This window comes from Dryas octopetala, chromosome 1 (genome assembly GCF_963921425.1).
Source record: "Dryas octopetala chromosome 1, drDryOcto1.1, whole genome shotgun sequence".
In the NCBI taxonomy this organism is placed as follows: domain Eukaryota; kingdom Viridiplantae; phylum Streptophyta; class Magnoliopsida; order Rosales; family Rosaceae; genus Dryas; species Dryas octopetala.
Window position 1 is genome coordinate 5873748 of NC_141366.1, and position 19563 is coordinate 5893310.

Below are 19563 nucleotides of genomic sequence, written 5' to 3' on the forward strand. Positions count from 1 at the left end.
CAAATTATGATTATATGATAACTTTGTTTTTTTGGTCTGATGAATAATAGTGATGATTATATGATAAATATCTGAAAACTGCATTGGAGTTGTACTGTTCACGAGTCAATTATGAAATGGACTGCGGGACGGCCATTGTCACCCTCATTACTACTCTCTTTATGCATTCATTACTCATTTTCTAGCCATAAGGTAATATTTATGGAGTATTATTTAGTGAGACAATGTGATATTATTTTGGTCCATGCGCTGTTTGTATCATAATAGATGATATATTATTAGAACAATTATATCCTATGATAAAAAAATGTGATGTCTCTACATTTTTTTTTTTAGAAAATTAAGATTAATACCAAATTTCAATAATTTTTTGGTATAGCACGAATACCATATAATATTTCAATTGAACTACTAAATTTAAATGTAGTTTTTTAAATTAGGTCACAAATATGTTGGTCCATTTGATTTGAGCCTTTTCCATTTGACATTTTTATCTTTTGGCCCACATATGATGGGTGTTAGTTAAAATTTATAAGGTTTTGACAAAATTGCCCTTGAGGCTTTTATATTATCTTGAAAATTTGCTAATGTAGTCTCAACTTCACATTTAGTTGTGACTATACGACACTCACATCTTCAAATTTAGTTATGATTGAACAACAGTCACATCTAAGTTGTGAGACAGTCACAGTTAAGTTGTGACTAAATTGATTTTTTTTAATACAATATAGTATAAATTAATGTAATATTTGTGATGTAATATTTTTTTATTTTATTGTAGTGGGATGTGATGTAATATTTGTATTTTAATACCTTTTACTTTATTATTTTATTTGACTTTTCAACTAGTACTTAATCTAAAATGCTATTTAATTTTGATACTTAAACTAAAAAATTATTAAAATTTAATAGTTAAAATGAATGAACTTTTTTTTTTTTTTTTTCCAATGAGATTGATCTACCCCTTTGTCCTTATTATCCTAGCGAGTTGATGGTGCCCTTAATAATTGCTTGTTAAAAGATTGTATTTTCAAGTGGCCTGTATTGAGCTATAAGAATCATCTGAAGAGGCCAAAGCTTATCTCACCAAGATTCCTGTCCAAATAATATATGACACATATATACAGCATAACCAGCATTAAGGTCACCATCTTCTGTCAGTCAGTGGGGTTGACTCATAACATCTTAAATTTGGTGTGGGATTTGACCCCAATTAGAACAGCAATCCAGGATCTTAGTTAGCTACTTAGCTTTCACTTCACCCCAAAAAAAAAAATAATAATAATAATGCAAATATTACACTAGATTTTATTATTCTATATTAAATTTTAACAGATTAATGTATTATGGAGGTTATGAAGCCGAGTCCTAATATATATATTGCAAGTCATACCTAAATGTTGATGATCATTACTATATTTCATGGAACTACTAAATTAATTAATGCTAATCTCACCAAAAGAATTAACTAATGCCAATTATGCGACCACGTACGGCACACAGCCAGTCTACTACCAAAAATAGCCGCGGGTTCGTGGCGGGGCTTCCACGCTACCACTCCAATTCTACCACCATCACCAGGTACAGTTCCAGATGGTAGGCATGGCATGGTGGCAGACCAAGTAGATCATTGGGTCCAAACGTGCTGCTATAATGTAGTACTTAAGGCATATCTTGCATAATTAGAAACAAAAAAATAAAACTAAGCAGGGCATGTAGTGCATGATTAAAGTCGTTGCTAAAAGCGAACTAAGGCGCCAACTACTAATGCAACCATTACCACCTCTTGGTTTTAGAAAGCACTTTTTTTCTCACTCCAAATTAAATATCAAATAGCAATAGAAAGAGACATATAAGATTTTTATAAGCACTCATATAAAATTATAATTTTTCAATGTGTGATAACATATTTTACATTCTCACATTTTTTACAACAGAAATAAAGTAGTGTTGATAATATTCAAAGTACTTTCGTTTCAACAAAAAAAAAAAAAAAAGACAATATTCCAAGTACATGATGGGATCCCTAAAACATGATTCAAGCTGATTTCCAGGGGAGTTGCAAACAAGAAAAAGAGAGAAGGGAGCTGGTGGGCTATTCTTGAAATGATCATCACATGGAATATTTATGTAGAATAGTACCGCATTCATTTCTGCATACCCAATAAGAGATGAAATTTTAAATTTGATGACGTCCATACCGTTGCTCCCACACCATAAATTCAGGCTAGCTTTTCAATTGCTTATATTATTAATAATTAGCTCCTAAAATATTATTTTTTATCACGAGAAAATTTTCATAACTTAATACTTTATTGAGTATGGAGATTTAATTTAAGATAAATTCTGATAAATGTGAAATTCACCTAGCTCTCCAATTTTCTTTTTTCGGTACAAACCTCACTCTCCAATTTTCTTGCTTGTGTATTGTTAACAATTTGATTATGCAACTAGCTAGAAAAGGTTGTCAGTGACAGCCTGGTGAATATAGTGCAGACTGGCATAAAAATTGTTTGTAAATATTTTCAAGATTGGGTTCAGCTTAATATATCACGGTTTATTACCAGAGCACCAGTGTAAAGATTCCTACTCACATGACCAGAACCATCAGGTAATTACTTCCAAATTCAAGTCCCAAAATATATACCTCACTTTAGTCCAACTACAAAAGCCACCACCAGGTATTAATTCGGGCTAACCCACAAAAAAACTTTCTCGTCTTACAATTTATCTCTAGCCCACTTTTTAGGCTCCAGCTTAATTTCTCCTGCACTCGATCTTGGGTCGGCCCAAAGCCTTTAGAGTCGAGTGGCAAGGGGCAGGCCCAACAAAAGTATTCAGGGTTTGACTAGAAGGTCAAATCATAGACAATTGGACAAGGATATGGGGCCAGTCACGTGGATCGGCTAGTCCTTGTGTTTGTTAGGAAATTAAAAGCATCAATGTAATAATTCATAGTAAAGTTAATTACAATATATATAGAGAGTTACTGTTTGCACACCCTATTTTTTTATTTTTTTGCATATCCCACTTAAAAATAAAAAAATAAAAGAAAAAAGACCAAACATACCCTCCCTCTCTTTCCCACTCTCTCATTCCCTCACCCAACACACCCCTCCATTCAATTTAGACCCAAAAAAAAAAAAAAACACAAACCCAGCAGCCCCTCCCCTTCCCTCACCAGTCACCCCGACCATCTCCCTCCCCAGCCCAATCTATCTCATTCTCTCTCCTAAACCCACTATCTCTCTCGAACCAACTATCTCTCACCTCACTCTCCTCTCTCCCGAACCCACCCTCTCCCTCACTCTCTTTCTTTCTCCCGAGCCTCACTCTTCTTCCTTGACGCCGCCGGAAACGATGAACTCACCGGAGAAGATGGTGGCTGGTTCGATAGTAAAAAATTTTCTAGGTGGTGGCTGTTTCGGCACTGGCCCGCCGAACTAGCCACCATCTGCATTTTTTTTTAAAAGTGGAGAGAGAGAAGAGAGGGGGAAAGGGATAGGGTGGTCACAGTCGGAGGGGCAGGGAGGGGGTGGGCTGGGGTTATTGTTGGAGCTGGACAGAGACAGAAAATAAGGGAGGGGGTGGTCGGTGAGGGAGGGAGGTATCGGGGTGAAGGAGAAGGGGTGGGTCGGGGTTGTTGTCGCCGGAGCTAGACAGAAACAAAGGGAGGGAGGGAGGTGGTCGGTGAAGGAGAAAGAGAGGATGGGAAGAGGTGGGCTGGGGTTGTTGTCGCAGAGCTGGACAGAAACAAAGGGAGGGAAAGAGGTGCAAGGAGAAGGAGGAGATGGGAAAGGGTGGGCCGAGGTTGTTGTCGCCGGAGCTAGACAGAAACAGAGGGAGGTGGTCGGTGCAGGAAAAGGATGGGCTGTGTGTGTCAGTGTGTGGTTTTTTTTTTAATTTTTTTTTTATGGGGTGTGTTATGTTAAATTTGTTAAATGAATAAAATAGGGGCATTAGGGTAATTAGATGAGTGTGTTAAAAGAGTTTTAAATTTTAGAAGAAGATAGAGGGTGTAGAAAAAAAAAAAAAAAAGTGTGCAAATAGCAACTCTATATATATATATATATATATATATATATGCACTATGTTTTCACCAACAAGCTAGCATCTACGCCTACTCCACGTTGATTTTTTGTCTTACAAAAGCAGCTGAGATTCAGTGCAATACGCATAACTTTCCTTTTACTATCTGAATGACTCAACACTGCCTAATTGCCTTTAAAGTGCCTCTGCTTCAATTCATTGAATATCACATAATAAGTTTGATTCTCTACTACTATTTCAAAACAAAAAAAGGTTTGATTCTACCAAAATGTAAAGTATTTCGATTTTTTTTTTCGCTGTATAAGTTGTCAGTCCTATGTAATTTTGGATAGAACAAATTCTCTAAATTAAGAAAAATATTTGTGTGTCCGTATTGTGTAGGATACTAATATGGGTATGTAGATCTCGCATCATATAAAAATGAGCTCATCGTATTTTTTTGTGAGTGTTTTTTGAAAAAGCGTTAGCCGTATGCAATAATTTTTCTTCAATGAAAATTGCAATTTAACATTTTTATAAAAGTTTATATAAATTAATTTAGAGTTCTTTATTAATTACATTTTTATACTTCCCTGTAGGAAGTATTTTCATCATTCCATTACATGGTGATGAGAGAGAGAGAGAGAGAGAGAGAGAGAGAGAGAGAGAGAGAGAGAGAGAGAGAGTAGTAGTGTAACTGTCTAGTGTGGTTGGGTGGTTGGGCAAGGGGCAAGGGGCAAGGGGCAAGGGCCAAGGCAGGTTAGATTTTTGGTGAGTAGTGGTGACTCTTTAATAAGCAAACACTTGGTCCCATTGTCCACGTTGGGGGACGGAATAATTTACCATAAAGTTATACTAACTTGTCCCACACAAGATCTTCTCATTATTTGAGTATCATCCATATATAGAGTACTCATTCGTTCATAGATAGACTAATGTTTTCTTAATTTCAATTCCAAATTAAGGACCAAAAGATTCATCACTGTGACTTTGATGAGCATACATCATCCCCAATTTTAAAATTTGATTAAATTATGTTTGAAATAATAAATCACATGGACTGGAGGCATAAGTTTGTGACTTTGTGTATTTCTATCTCTGCATCCTCACCTACTTGGATTATTCTAAGAGCTTTTATAATAATTAGGCACTTGTTAATTAGAATTATATTATATATAGCATATTAGCATGACATAATAATTTTTTATTTATTGACAATAGAGTGATGGTCTCATTGGACCCACCAAGCATTGAGTTACAATTAAATATGCATCTGTAAAGGGCACTGAAGTCACGTACAGAATATTTATGCTATTAGAAAATGTGTAACTTGTCAGGGGACCTGAACAATCAATCAATGAATATCAATCCCTGAGTATATAATCCGAACGATAAATAGCATTTGCATGTACGTGTAAAATTTTGGTTGCCGAGAAAGTTTTGTTTGCCTTTAGCACTCCACCATCTGGGGCAAAAAGCCTGAAACCAGCATAAAGGTTTTGATTAATTAATGTCAGGGCCAAAAAGAAAAAGTTAAAAATATTAAAACCCCATAAAATATCAACACTGAATTTGAGTCTTAATATTTGGATAATATTTTGTCCAAATATACCCTAAATTTCTTATTAGAATGATAAGATAGATGAGATTTTGGGGTTTCGCTTTTATGAAGTTCATATTGCTAGCTGAATGTCACCAGATCTTGTGCATCATGGGTAAAATTAGATTGCACCTTAATTAAAGGGGTTGTTTCGACCACAATATATTGCCTTTATCACTATGCTTTGCAACTAATACTTCCAATAATGGAGACTCCTAAAAAAATGATTTCACATATTCATATGCAACCATGACTAAATTAAAACTTCCATCAAAATGTTTCTTAGGGAGTTTTTTTTATTTTTTATTGAAAGATACTTTTATTGAAGAAAACTAAACAAAGTTACAATAATATTGAAGTTGCCATATATATAGGAGCTCCTCCCCCTAACTAATAAAATCCCTACAATGTAAAATAAAATGGACAAGAGCATTTGTCATCCCATTACAATTCGAGACACTTAATTATACAATAAACCTCGCACAATTGAATTCAAAACTCTCTTAACTTTCTTCAAAATGTGCCCATCAGGAATAAAATCCTCCTCCATCTTTTGAAATCATACGAACTCTAAGATAATAGAAGAAAAGCCAGCACCCAAGACAAATCGGATTCCATGCAAAAACGTCAATATCTCTACTTGTTGGGAGGAAGGAATATGACCAAGAGGGAGGGCCATAACCACCATGTACAACCTCTTTGTGCGATCACAAACAATCATACCCAAACCACTCACCCCGAAAATGGGATCGAAAGCACCATTAGACTTGAAAAAAACACTAATAAGAAACTAACCAGAGTTCAAATCTATAGATAAAAGGTCGGAGAAAAACTCTAAACAAGCTCTCTTTGAGAATAAGAAATGGGACTCAACAAATTAAATAAAACTAAAACTAACCCTTAATCAACAGGCCGCCGTAGACACAAATTTTGGGGGTTTTTTCCACTCTAGTGGCTAAGGTTTTTTAAGTTAATTAGGATTTTTTTTTTTTTTTGTTAGGGAGTTAGGGTTATGTATAATTAATCTCGTTTATTCACATAATTAAAATTAATATGAATAATTAAGTTAGCAACCAATTATTTAAGAGCCACTATATATACATAGATCGAATGGCAAACAAGTGGTACCTGTAAAGCCGGTGCCCAAACTTGAAGCAGCATTATATACAATGAAATTTATTAGGAACATAACCTGAGGGTCGGACCCATCTCCCTCTCAAAGATGTCTCCACAATTTGCGTCATCCCCTCTTTTCAGTGCTTCGTTTTCTTTACTCTTGATTACACATCCGTATCATCATTGTAAAGGAATATATTGTTCTTTTTTTTTGCCCCCCATAAATTTTCTGAAAGAATTAATTTCAAGTATCCAAGCCCACACGGCGTTCATTGATCTTCATATCTCAATCTGCTGTTATTTATTAATTCTCCACACACGGATCAGACTCTAATAAAAGACAAGTATAACTCATTATTCTGTGGTGAATGTCATGCGATGATTATTAGAATCCTAACTCGATATCTACCCGAATTTTTCTAGGTTAATTTCAAATTTATGGCCACTAAAGGTAGTCATTATTGGCAATATAAAAGTACCCTATGAGTATTAGTTTGAGCTAAAAGATAAGAATCTGAATTCTGTAACTACACGGGTTTAAGAAGAAATGACTTGTTAATTAATTAACGAATGAAGTTTTGGATCCAAGCATGTTGTCGTGGATATATGCGTCTGAGTGTAATATGAATGTTCATTGCATGCAGCAAAAGCAGAAAGTCTTAATGTGTTGTCTTGGATATACGCACCTGAGGATTCAGACTCAACAATTTCCAAATTCAACCAGTGAAAAAAAAAAGGGGTTACCTTTTACATATTTACTTTATTCTGAGGGTGAGCGTGCGTGCATGATGATCGATCATGAACATTTGTTATTACTCAAACACACCTCACATACAGTGTTGAAATTTGCAATGCACGATTTAAGGATATCTCTGATGTGCTCATTCAAATAAATCTCAAGAAAAGATCGATAGAGACATTTACAATATTTCCAATTGCAACGCCCAAAGAAAAAAATTACACAAATTTCAAGGGGGAAAAAAACAGTGTCACCAATAAAATAGCTAGGGTTCGTATATACATTATTAGTCATTATAAGATAACTTTATTAGTGGGGTGAATAGATAGATCATGGATATTCATGGTGGTAATAATTTTTCACAATAATAAACTACCTTTACCTCTTTAATAATCCCATATATAGCTATTACTTGTGCTCGGCTAAGTGCAACTACTGCTGTTAATTAAGGGTGGTAATCGAGTCATTTTATGTCTTATTCAATAAATTGTATTAATTATTTTGTGGTTATGTTAAATATTATAAGCCTAACTACTGCTGCTAGGCTGCTGCTACTATGATACTATCGATACCAAATAGTTTTCACAATGGATTTACACTAGTGAATGAGTAAATTAAACGCTAGTTCTATTTTTTTTTTCCTTGGTGTATGAAGATGGTAAATTGGTAATCATTGCATATATAGATGATCGATCATTAGATTACTATAGCTATATTTTGTTTTATTTGTTTTGGATGAGTACCATATTATATTATATTATATATATATAATATGGATGAGTACCATATTATATTATATTATATATATATACACATACTATAGATTACATTAAAGAAAATAAAATATAGTTAGTGCTAATAGTGTCACAATAAGAGAGAGAGAGTCATTGAGAGAGAGGAGAAAAAGAGGAACATAAAGCACCTTGCACAGGGCCCATGAGATGTCCCCTCCGAAGACCGAAGATGTGATTTCCATCTTTTTTTCCTTGGTTGCTTTGCACACTACTAACCTTCTCTCTCTCTCTCTCTCTCTCTCTCTCTCTCTCTCTCTCTCTATTCTTCCCCACCTCCTCATCCTGCTTCCATAGCCTTCCTCTTTTCCCCCCTTGTCACTTCTCCAATTCTTTACCCAAAATACACAGGAATTCCTCCACCACCATAATCACCAATCATGTCTGCTGCTGCTGACAGACGAAAAGATTCCGTAGCAGCAGTGGATCGTGAGGGTGCTGGGTCGTCCTCACGAGCCAGTGCTTCTGCACCCGATCACCACCAACAACAACAACAACAACCTCCGCCGCCGCTGAGCCGGTACGAGTCCCAGAAGCGCCGAGACTGGAACACCTTCGGGCAGTACCTGAAGAACCAGAGTCCTCCGGTCTCGCTCTCTCAATGCAACTGCAACCACGTCCTCGAGTTCCTTCGCTACCTGGACCAATTCGGAAAGACCAAGGTCCACTTACACGGCTGCGTCTTCTTCGGACAACCCGACCCGCCCAACCCTTGCACGTGCCCGCTTCGGCAGGCGTGGGGCAGCCTGGACGCGTTGATCGGGCGCCTCCGTGCCGCGTACGAAGAGCACGGCGGGTCCCCGGAGACGAACCCTTTTGGGAATGGAGCTATTCGGGTGTACTTACGTGAAGTGAAGGAGTGTCAGGCTAAGGCCAGGGGGATTCCATACAAGAAGAAGAAGAAGAAGAGAAACGGTCAGCTTAAGGGAATTACCGACCAGGGGGCTAAGGCTTTCAAGCAGATCACGTCTTAATTAATTACTTGCTTTGCCTTCTTCGGATTATTAATGGTAATTTTTCTTACCCCACTGCTATACATCTATCTATCTATAGGGTATATAGCTAGCTACTGGCTACTGCTTTAATTTCAAACTGTTCCTTACAAAATATATGCTAGCTAGCTAGCTAGCTAGCTATAATAATTGAAGCTTCATATTAAACAGAAGAAATCAATTATTCAAAAAGGAGATTAGTTTTCAACATTAATTCTTCAAGTTGGAGTACGTTGATTCTGATTTTTAAACACGGAGGTCGATCTGGACCAATTCCATCAAAACGCTAACCCACAAAAACCCTAATTTGCATAATAATCAATTTTTTATTAATTAAACTGCAAGGATAACAGACGGGGAGTACATGAACATATCTATGACCCTCCCTATATACTTGATGCCATGATTACTTTCTCTCTCGTGATGATCAATCACGAAAAAACTCTGTTTCTGTTGTGTCCAAATTAAATATGTCTCACTTTACTTTTTGTTTGTTTTGGGTCTTTTGTGATTTTGTGCGATTTAGTGCTCCCCATGGCTGACCATATATATGTACGTGATATCTCATATCATATATGTATATACGTACTTTGCATGTGATGTAGTTGTATACTCTAGTCTGGACGTAAGAACTAACGTACCTATACATATTTGCTGCTTGCATATATATTCTCATTATTAAAAACAGTATGATTATTCCCCATCAATCTCCATTTATATATATATATATGGATCGATGCATGCAACAATATTATATTCTAATACTTTTCTTGTGGTGGATCCAATACCATATATGTTATGTTTCACTTTGTTGGAATATATAGGATTTGGTTACTTGTTAATTAATTAAACAACGATTGGATTGCCTTTCTTAGATTGCTAGCTAGCTTAAATAAAATCACCAATGCACCCTAATATCTCTGTGATCTTATAAACATATATATGAACTACTGTATCTAGTGTGTTTTGTATATAGATAGGGCTGTAAAGTGTGTTTGACTTATCTTGATTTTATTGTATTACATACACGATTAGGATTCTATGTCATTAAAAAACCAATTAATTAAGTAGCTAGTTTTGTTGCTTAATTATGCATTAATCTTAGAATATTAGGATTTGATTCCATGCATCTTCAACTATGAGAAGTGAAAACTGGAATTTGGAGTAGACAAATTAAATGAATTCTGATCAAAATTAATGAGAAATTAATTAAGTGACATCGATCAAGCTGCTATGGCTAGCTCTTATAATTAACTATTGAAGTGAAATGCAACCTTCATTTACCGATTCAAATTTCAAAATTCGAGGCTCTAAGTTGAAACTCTCATAAATGATGAATAAGGTGTGAGTTTTCCCTACTGATTACCTTCAACTTTCAATGTCGTTCTTTAATTCATACTCCACTATACATACATCATATTTAGGTATATATAATAGTTTAGTTTTGTAAATAAACTACTCTAGGCTAACATATATTCAAGCATATAACACACATTTTTCACATGTTTATTGAACCCTAATTAAGTACGTTTCTTTTATAAATGAAAGGAATGCATTACATGGCCATAAATGAACCCTAAATGTCTATATGTCTTATTAACTCTAAAATTAACCGTACGTTAGCATTCCTTTCTTAGTTTTCTAATTCTACATACATCACAAACTCTAAAATTAACCATATGTTAATTAAGATTCCTTAATTTCTTAGTTTTAAAATTCCACATACGCCATCTTCACTTTGATTTTCAACTATAATAACTTTAGATATAGTACATCATATGATCCTCTAATTTCCTAATTCCAATTCATCTAGTTTCAATAATTCTACATCGTCACTCTCATCATATTCAGTTCGGTTTTCAACTATTATAATAACTTTAGGTATTGTACATCCTATATATGATCCTCTAATTTTTTGATTCCAATTTATCTAGCCCCAATCTAATTGTAGTTCTAATCAAGGATCGTCTGACAAGGAATGTGATTTTTCACTCGAATACGGTAGATATCACCAAAATTTACCTCATTTGAGTTTTATTTCAAATATTTTAGCCATATTTGGGTTACAATACTTTTAATTACTACCTCTACATATGTAGTTCTTCAAGATTAGGTGATCATCCGTGTTGAAAATCTCAGTAATTCTTTCTTTATTTTTGCATGGTCAGATCGTTAGGACTCACGTTAAAAAAAAATAGTCATCGTTTGATCTTTTGGGCGTTGATCATGTGCTTAATTATATCCTACATATATCATGTTGTATACAAGTTTACAAATTAAGATTTAGTTTTAAACCTAAATACAAGATCAACACTACAAATATCAATATCAATGAGAAAGTAAGAAACCCAAAATTAGGACATGATATTTATACAAAATCTAGATCTTCTACTTGTTTTTGCTTGACTTAATTTTAATCTTAACTATGTATTTATTATCTAATCCTCATGATATATATACCATCTTTACTACTTTGGCAGTCCATTGACAATTGTTTGATGAAACCTGTACGTGTAATTGGAAGCAAAAATTATAGAAGTAATATTTCTTTATTTCAGATATATGTACGTACAAATGATCCTTTAAACATGCTACATATTTAACCAGCGTACTAAATTTTTCTGAAATTTAACGAATACATTGTTGCACTTTTGAATGTACATGTCCTTTGCAGGCCGGATCACACAACAGGTGATTTGGATCTGGGGTCGATATTGAAAAGGCGCATGGGAAAAACCTCATCTCTGAAAATAGTAGTATATATATATATATGTTATATATGAGCCTAGCTAGTTCTAAATAATGTTTACTACATCAAGCTAGCTATCTCAATATGGTTTGTATTTTAATTAACTGGTAGCAACTAAATCAACACCTTGTAAGTTTTAGTTATTACATCATATATATCTGGCCTAGACTTTTTGAATATTGTAGCAAATTAAACTAGTCATTATACACACATATATATGCCTAGCTAGCTCTCTCTTCATAAGTACTATTCAAGCAATCTGATAGAATTTATATAAAGTAGTACATGTATATATATGTGTGTATATGTATATAACTATAACTATATAAGGCAAACTACCTATGATATAATTTTCCTTTTTTGATGCGATCGATTGGATAATAAGCTTCCACTGGATACTAAGGTTCCACTGGGTGATAAGCTTCCATAGCAATGCCACAGAGTCCCTCTTTGACATGGTTATTATTCTGTCTGCCAATTTGAATAGAATTGCAGATTTGTATATATGATTGGCAAAATTAAAACTATAGGTATATGATATATCTCAAGTAGAAAATAATATAAATTATAGGGACCAAAAACATAATTACTGGGGCAATGATTATTATCGCTCCAAGAGAAGAAGACGGAAGGCAAAGGCATTGTTTTCTGATAGGGGTGTGTTTCGGCCGGATCGGATCGGAAATAGGGTGTTCCAATTCCAATCCAAAAAATTTTGGAATGGAATTTATGTTCCAATTTCCATTCCAAAAAATCGGAATTTCAACATCTCATTCCGATTCGGAATTTTCGGATTTTTCGGAATTTTCAGAATTTTTTGGAATATAACATTTTCGGAACTTTCGGATAAACATTTGAAATTTTCGAATAAAAAATCGGAATTTTTCACATTTTCATAATATTTTTTAGAACATGTTCGGATTTTGTTTAGAATAATGATGAAATTAACAAACAAAAAATGTTAAAAGACAATAGATTATGATGCATTTCAATATTTATATTAAAATGTAATTAAAATATATGTCCAATTTAAAAAGAAAATTCAAAATATTAATTTAAATAACATTTAGAACCATACCATCCCATACCATTACTATAAAAAAAAATCTAGAAAAGAAGGGAAAAAAAAAAAAGATGCAATCTAGCAAGGTTTTCATTGCTAGATTATGTATGTTATAAGAGAAATAAATTATGTATGATATATATATTGTGTATGTTTAATGGTATATATTATATATTATAACATACATAATATATAAGAGAAATAAATGTCACTATGAATGTATAATAGGCTTAATAGCACATATCTTAGAGGTGGGGGATTAATCTTTAGAACTCATCCAACATTGTTAGAATAAATGTCACTTGTAGATACATGTTACTCACACACACACACATATATATATATATGTGTATATAAATACATGTTACTCAAATAATATATATCATGTTTGAAATTTTGAATATAATAAGCTTAAATATTTAGTAATTAGTAATTACAATTGGTGGGATATTCCAGTTGGAACAACTGTAGAATTGCCTCATATCTTCAATTCCCCTCCCTAATAAAAAAAAAATAATTACATGTACGGAAAAATATGGGTGTTTGTGTTACCAACTTACCATTTATGTTATTATGATACATTTATATTTATAATTACATATGTTTATATTAATATATAGTATTAGTCATCTTTTTAAAAATATATGTTATATGTATCATACTAAATAAATGATAAAATATATAATATGAAATAAATTGGCATAATTTCGGAAATATCGGATCGAAATGCCATCGGAACATTTCAGAATTTTTTGGATCGGAATCGGAATTTACATAAACATTCCAATTCCAATCCAATTTTTTTTCGGAATTTTCGGATTCGGAATAAAAATGGAAATTTTCGGATAGAAATCGGTCGGATTCGGATTTTCCAATCCAAATCACACCCCTATTTTCTGAAGAATGAAACTGGATACTTTTTTTGGACCAAAAAAATTTGCGGTTTTCGTTTTTCTTTTTATACTTGGGTTTTATTTTTTTGGGCTAATTAAAAATAAATCAATAAAACTTTTCAAAATTACAGATTAATTAATGTATTTTTTCATATTTTTATTTTAGTCACTATTGTCCAAAATGATAAATTACAATAGATCAATAAGCATACATTACTATATAAATTTATATTTGTATTAGGTTTGTGTTTGACTACTACGCAGCAAAACAACTTAAAGCAAGAAAAAAAGGTTTGGGCGACGAACCTAGTTCCTCTCCCAAAGTCGGATTTCATCGCCCAAAAGTTTGGGCGACGAACTCAGTTCGTCGAGAGTTTAGCCGCCCAAGAGTTTGGGTGAAGAACCAGTAACTTTCGTCGCCCAAAGACAGCTTGGCCAACGGATTTTTTTCGTCTCCTAAATCATATTATTCGTCGCCCAAAGCATGTTTGGGCGACGAATAATTTCTTCACTCAAGGCTTATTTTGGGCGACGAATAAGACATTTCATCGCCCAAAGAAGGTTTGAGCGACGAATATATTCGTCGCCTAAACATGCTTCGGGGGAGGAATAATTAATTTCCTCTCCAGAACATATATTTCGTCGCTTAAACATGATTTGGGCGAGGAATAGTTATGTTCGTCGCCCAAATCATGTTTAAGCGACAAAGGTGTTCATCGCCTAAACATATTTTTTTTTTTAATTTTTTTTATTTAGATTATATATTTGAATTTAATATTTAAAAAAAAATCTTTATTCAAAACTATATAAAACAAAATTAATAAATTTATATATCAAAATATCCATACAAAGTAGTAATAACTGTAATGATCAATCTATTCTAAACCAGTAGCATCATCATCATTCATATCTGACGGAGGTTGATGAAAAGATGGTGGCGAGACAAACCCAGGTATCGCCTTAGTCAATGCAGCATACAACGCCTCATTCTCCGCTCTCTCAGCTCGTAAATCCTCCTGCAACTTCTTCACTTGAGCGGACAACCCTGCAACGACTGCAGATGGTTGAGAAGAAGATGAAGACGAAGACGAGGATCGAACATCACGAATCCGCCCATATCCCATGCCGCGTATTTCCTTACCGGGCCTAACACCCAATGAGTCTATCACTACTACAAAAGCACTTATTCTATATCATAATACGAAGTCCGATATCGGAATCGGGTACTGGAATCGACTCCAACGGAGTACCCGGAGGGTGCTGCTCGGCCAAGCTCTCCAAATATATTCTCGAGTTGGCCACCATCTCATCCTTCAAAATGTTATATATACAAGTAACCAATTAGAAAAATAAATATAAAAAATTGTGAAAAAAATTAAAATATACATAACTAACATGTTTTGCCTTGGCCGCATCACAACCGAGATGAACATAGATATCCCCGAAAGTGTCTATCTCCGGGAATTGCGACCCACGCTAAAAAAGAAAATAATTTTGTCAAAGACCCAACCAATATTAAAGAATATATATGTATTAAATTAAATAATGACGTACCCGACGTCGCGACTCCACTCGATATGAGATGGGCGTCGGACCACTATGATGGTTAAACGGCTTCCCTTTTCGGTTTCTGGCGTTGGCGACCGACTTCTTCTGTTAAATATTAAGCAAATTATAAATGTGTTAGTGTATGTATACAATAATAGAATAACAAAACAATAATCGATTTTTTAAAGATCGCACAAAAAATGATAAAACGTACCAAAAACGACGGACTCATGAAATGATCGCACAAAAAATGCCACTGGTCAGACCGCTCTACCAACTCCATAGGGGGGTTCGCCAATGCCTCAACTGCCGACCAAAATCCCTTGAAATACACGTGTAGTTCGTGCTTCCACTGCCTGTAGGACTTGATGAGTAAATTTGTCATGTACGTGACGGTGAGCGGATCATCCATCTGAATGTCAAAGTTAACCTGAAAAAAATATTAGATTGTTATGAATGATCAAATTTATCATTTTGAATTAATTATTGAGCTATATACTCACTGAGATTGAGCGGATCACTTTGTGTTGAATCTCTGCCGGCAATTTTTTTCAAGTGGTTGCAACCATGGCGCACTCGGCACGGATAATAGCCCCCACATCGTGCGAGAACAAACTGTCAACGTTAGGATCTAACGGTCGTCGGCCATTTTGCACACACATGACTAGAATCCACGCCCTAGTACTGCGCACGATCCGAGAGGACTTCAACCCACTACATGGTCCCCTCGTCGCAGTGGATGACGTCGCAGTAGATGAAGCGGAAGCGGAAGCGGTGACCTAACTAGAGCGGTGAGATCGACAGGCCCTCCGTGGCATAGAGGGGCTCCCAGTACTCGAGGATGGCTGAACTACATCATTGGGAGCTGACTCCATCGCCTTCCATCTTATAACTAAATTATATTTCTCAAACTAATTAATCTACATTTTGTAATTAAACTAGTTTTTATATTTAAAAACTAACAAACTAACTAATCTACATACAAACTACCTAATAAATTTTATAATTAAAAAACATATAAAACTAACTAATTTTATATGAAAACTAATTTGTTATCTAGCATAAGAAAATATCAGCAAACTAATTTCCCTAAGAACAATGATCAGGATTAAACTAATTTATTCAACACTAATAAACAAATTTAAGAACAAAAAATTAAAAACACTAGCCAAATAACATTAAAGCAGCGATTGAGTCATAAGTCTGACCTGAAAAATTTTCCTGGGTATTACTATTCCCCTGGCCACCTGCACTTGATCCCCTGAAAAAAAAAAAAGCCAAAGCTAATGAGCAGAAAACAGAAAAACAAAAAACACCAAAAAAAAAAAACCCACATTCAATGGGGCGGGGACGGCGGGGCTGGGCGGGGATCGGCAGTCAGGGAGGGAGCGGGTGGTTGAGTGTGGGTTGAAGCAGCGGATGGGTTTCGGGGAGCGGGTGGGGTGGGGTGGGTTTCGGTGGGGAGGGCGGCGGTCAGGGAGGGAGATGGGTGGTCGGAGAGGGAGATGGGTTGAACCAGGGGAGAGGAAGAAGAGATGGCAGGGAGAGAAGGAAAAAAAGAAAAAAAGAAGAAGAAAAAGAAGAAAAGCAGATCTGGGAGGTATAATCGAAACTCTTTAGGCGACGAATTTGAGTTCGTCGCCCAAAGATTTTTAGGCGACGAATATAATTTATTCGTCGCCTCAAGTCCATTTGGGCGACGAACTCAGATTCATCGCCTAAGTGTGTTAAATTTTTTGCGCGAAATGCCCCGCCAATTTTTTGAGTAAAATTCGCACATAAAAAAGAAATTAGACTTTGGGCGAGGAATATACATATTCGTCGCCCAAAGTGACTTTAGGCGAGGAATTTACACATTTGTCACCTAAAGTCACTTTAGGCGACGAATAAGTTTGTCGCCTAAAGTAGCTTTGGGTGACGAATTTATAAATTCCTCACCCAAAGTCCAATTTATTTTTTATAGCCCTTATTTCATTTTTTGCAAATTTATAATTTATATTTAGTATTACAAAAATATATATAATAAATCATTATAATAAGATTGTATACTTAATAATATATGATAAGATTCTAAATTTTAACTTAATTACTAAATTATATTTATAATTTTAAATATATACAAATATAAAATAACTTAACGATGTTATATAATCACAATTTTATCAATTCTTTCATTGAAACCTTGTCATTTCAATAATTGTGAAAAACGATCAGAGCCGTTCATTTTCTATGTTCATACTCAAAGATCATTCCTACAAAAAATCAGCCAAATCGGAATTCAGCTAGTCATTGAATTATCATTATAAAACTCACGATCATTCTTTAATTTGACCACCGTTACCTAATTTCTACATCTTCAATTGAGCTAAATTTTTGCATGGATGATCTTTGAGTAGGGAACTAAAAAATGAACGGTTACGATCGTTGTAAACACGATCAAGATATGCCCATCTACATATAAATGAACAGTTTCAACACTTGATGAGTATAATTCTATTAATTCTTTCGTTGAAACTTTGTCGTTTCAATAATTGTGAAGACCAAAATGTGATTTCAACGATCAGAGCTGTTCATTTTCTATCTTTATACTCAAAGATCATCCCTGCAAAAAATCAGCCAAATCGGAATTCAGCTAGTCGTTGAATTATCATTACAAACTCACGATCGTTCTTTAATTTGACCACCGTTACCTAATTTTTACATCTTCAATTGAGTTAAATTTTTGCAGGGATGATATTTAAGTAGGGAACTAAAAAATGAACGGTTACGATCGTTATAAACACGATCAAAATATGCTCAACTACATATAATGAACGGTTTCAACACTTGATGAGTATAATTCTATTAATTCTTTCGTTGAAACCTTGTCGTTTCAATAATTGTGAATACCACAATGTGATTTCAACGATCAGAGCCGTTCATTTTCTATGTTCATACTCAAAGATCATCCCTGCAAAAAATCAGTCAAATCAGAATTCAGCTAGTTGTTGAATTATCATTATTAAACCCACGATCGTTCATTAATTTGAGCACCGTTACCTAACTTCTACAACTTCAATTGAGCTAAATTTTTATAATGATGATCATTGAGTAGGGAACTAAAAAATGAACGGTTCAAATCGTTAAAAATATGATCTCATCGTATTCTTATACCTAAATATAAATGCACATAAAAAATGAGCTAGACTTTGGGCAAAGAATATATGAATTCCTCTCCCAAAGTGACTTTAGGCGAGGAATGTATAGATTCCTTGCCCAAGGTAACTTTAGGCGAGGAATAATTTCGTCGCCCAAAGTATGGCCCTACTGAATATCATATTTTACAAATTTATAATTTATATTTAGTATTTAAATATATATAATAAATTATTATAATAAGATTGTATACTTAACAAGATACAATAGGATTCTAAATTTTAACTTAATTACTAAATTATATATATAATTTTAAATATATACAAATATAAAATAATTTCACGGTTACCTAACTTCTACATCTCCGATTAAGCTAAATTTTTGCAAGGATGATCTTTGAGTAGGGAAATAAAAAATGAACGATTCGGATTGTTGGAAACACAATCAATATATGCCCATCTACATATAAATGAACGGTTTCAACACTTGAAGAACATAATTCTATTAACTCTTTCGTTGAAACCTTATTGTTTCAATAATTGTGAAGACCACAACGTGATTTCAACAATCGGAGCCATTCATTTTCTATGTTCATACTCAAAGATCATCTCTGCAAAAAATCAGCTAAATCGGAATTCAGCTAGCCATTGAATTATCATTAGAAAACTCACGATCGTTCATCAATTCGACCACCGTTACCTAACTTCTACATCTTCAATTGAGTTAAATTTTTGCAGGGATGATCTTTGAGTATGGAAGTAAAAAATGAATGGTTCAGATCGTTGAAAACACGATCGCATCGTATTCTTATATCTAAATATAAATGCACATAAAAAATGAACTGGATTTTGGGCGAGGAATCTATAGATTTGTCGCCCAAAATTGCTTTGGGCGACGCATCTATAGAT

General features: G+C 34.4%; 1 pseudogene across 1 annotated transcript; it reads left to right on the forward strand.

Moving 5' to 3' along the window:
* The first annotated feature begins 8554 nt into the window (after positions 1 to 8554).
* On the forward strand, positions 8555 to 12193 carry LOC147296959 (protein LIGHT-DEPENDENT SHORT HYPOCOTYLS 10 pseudogene; annotated as a pseudogene). Its single transcript, XR_015121006.1, has 2 exons — positions 8555 to 9285; positions 11942 to 12193. The product of XR_015121006.1 is annotated as a protein LIGHT-DEPENDENT SHORT HYPOCOTYLS 10 pseudogene (transcript).
* Positions 12194 to 19563: the final 7370 nt, after the last annotated feature.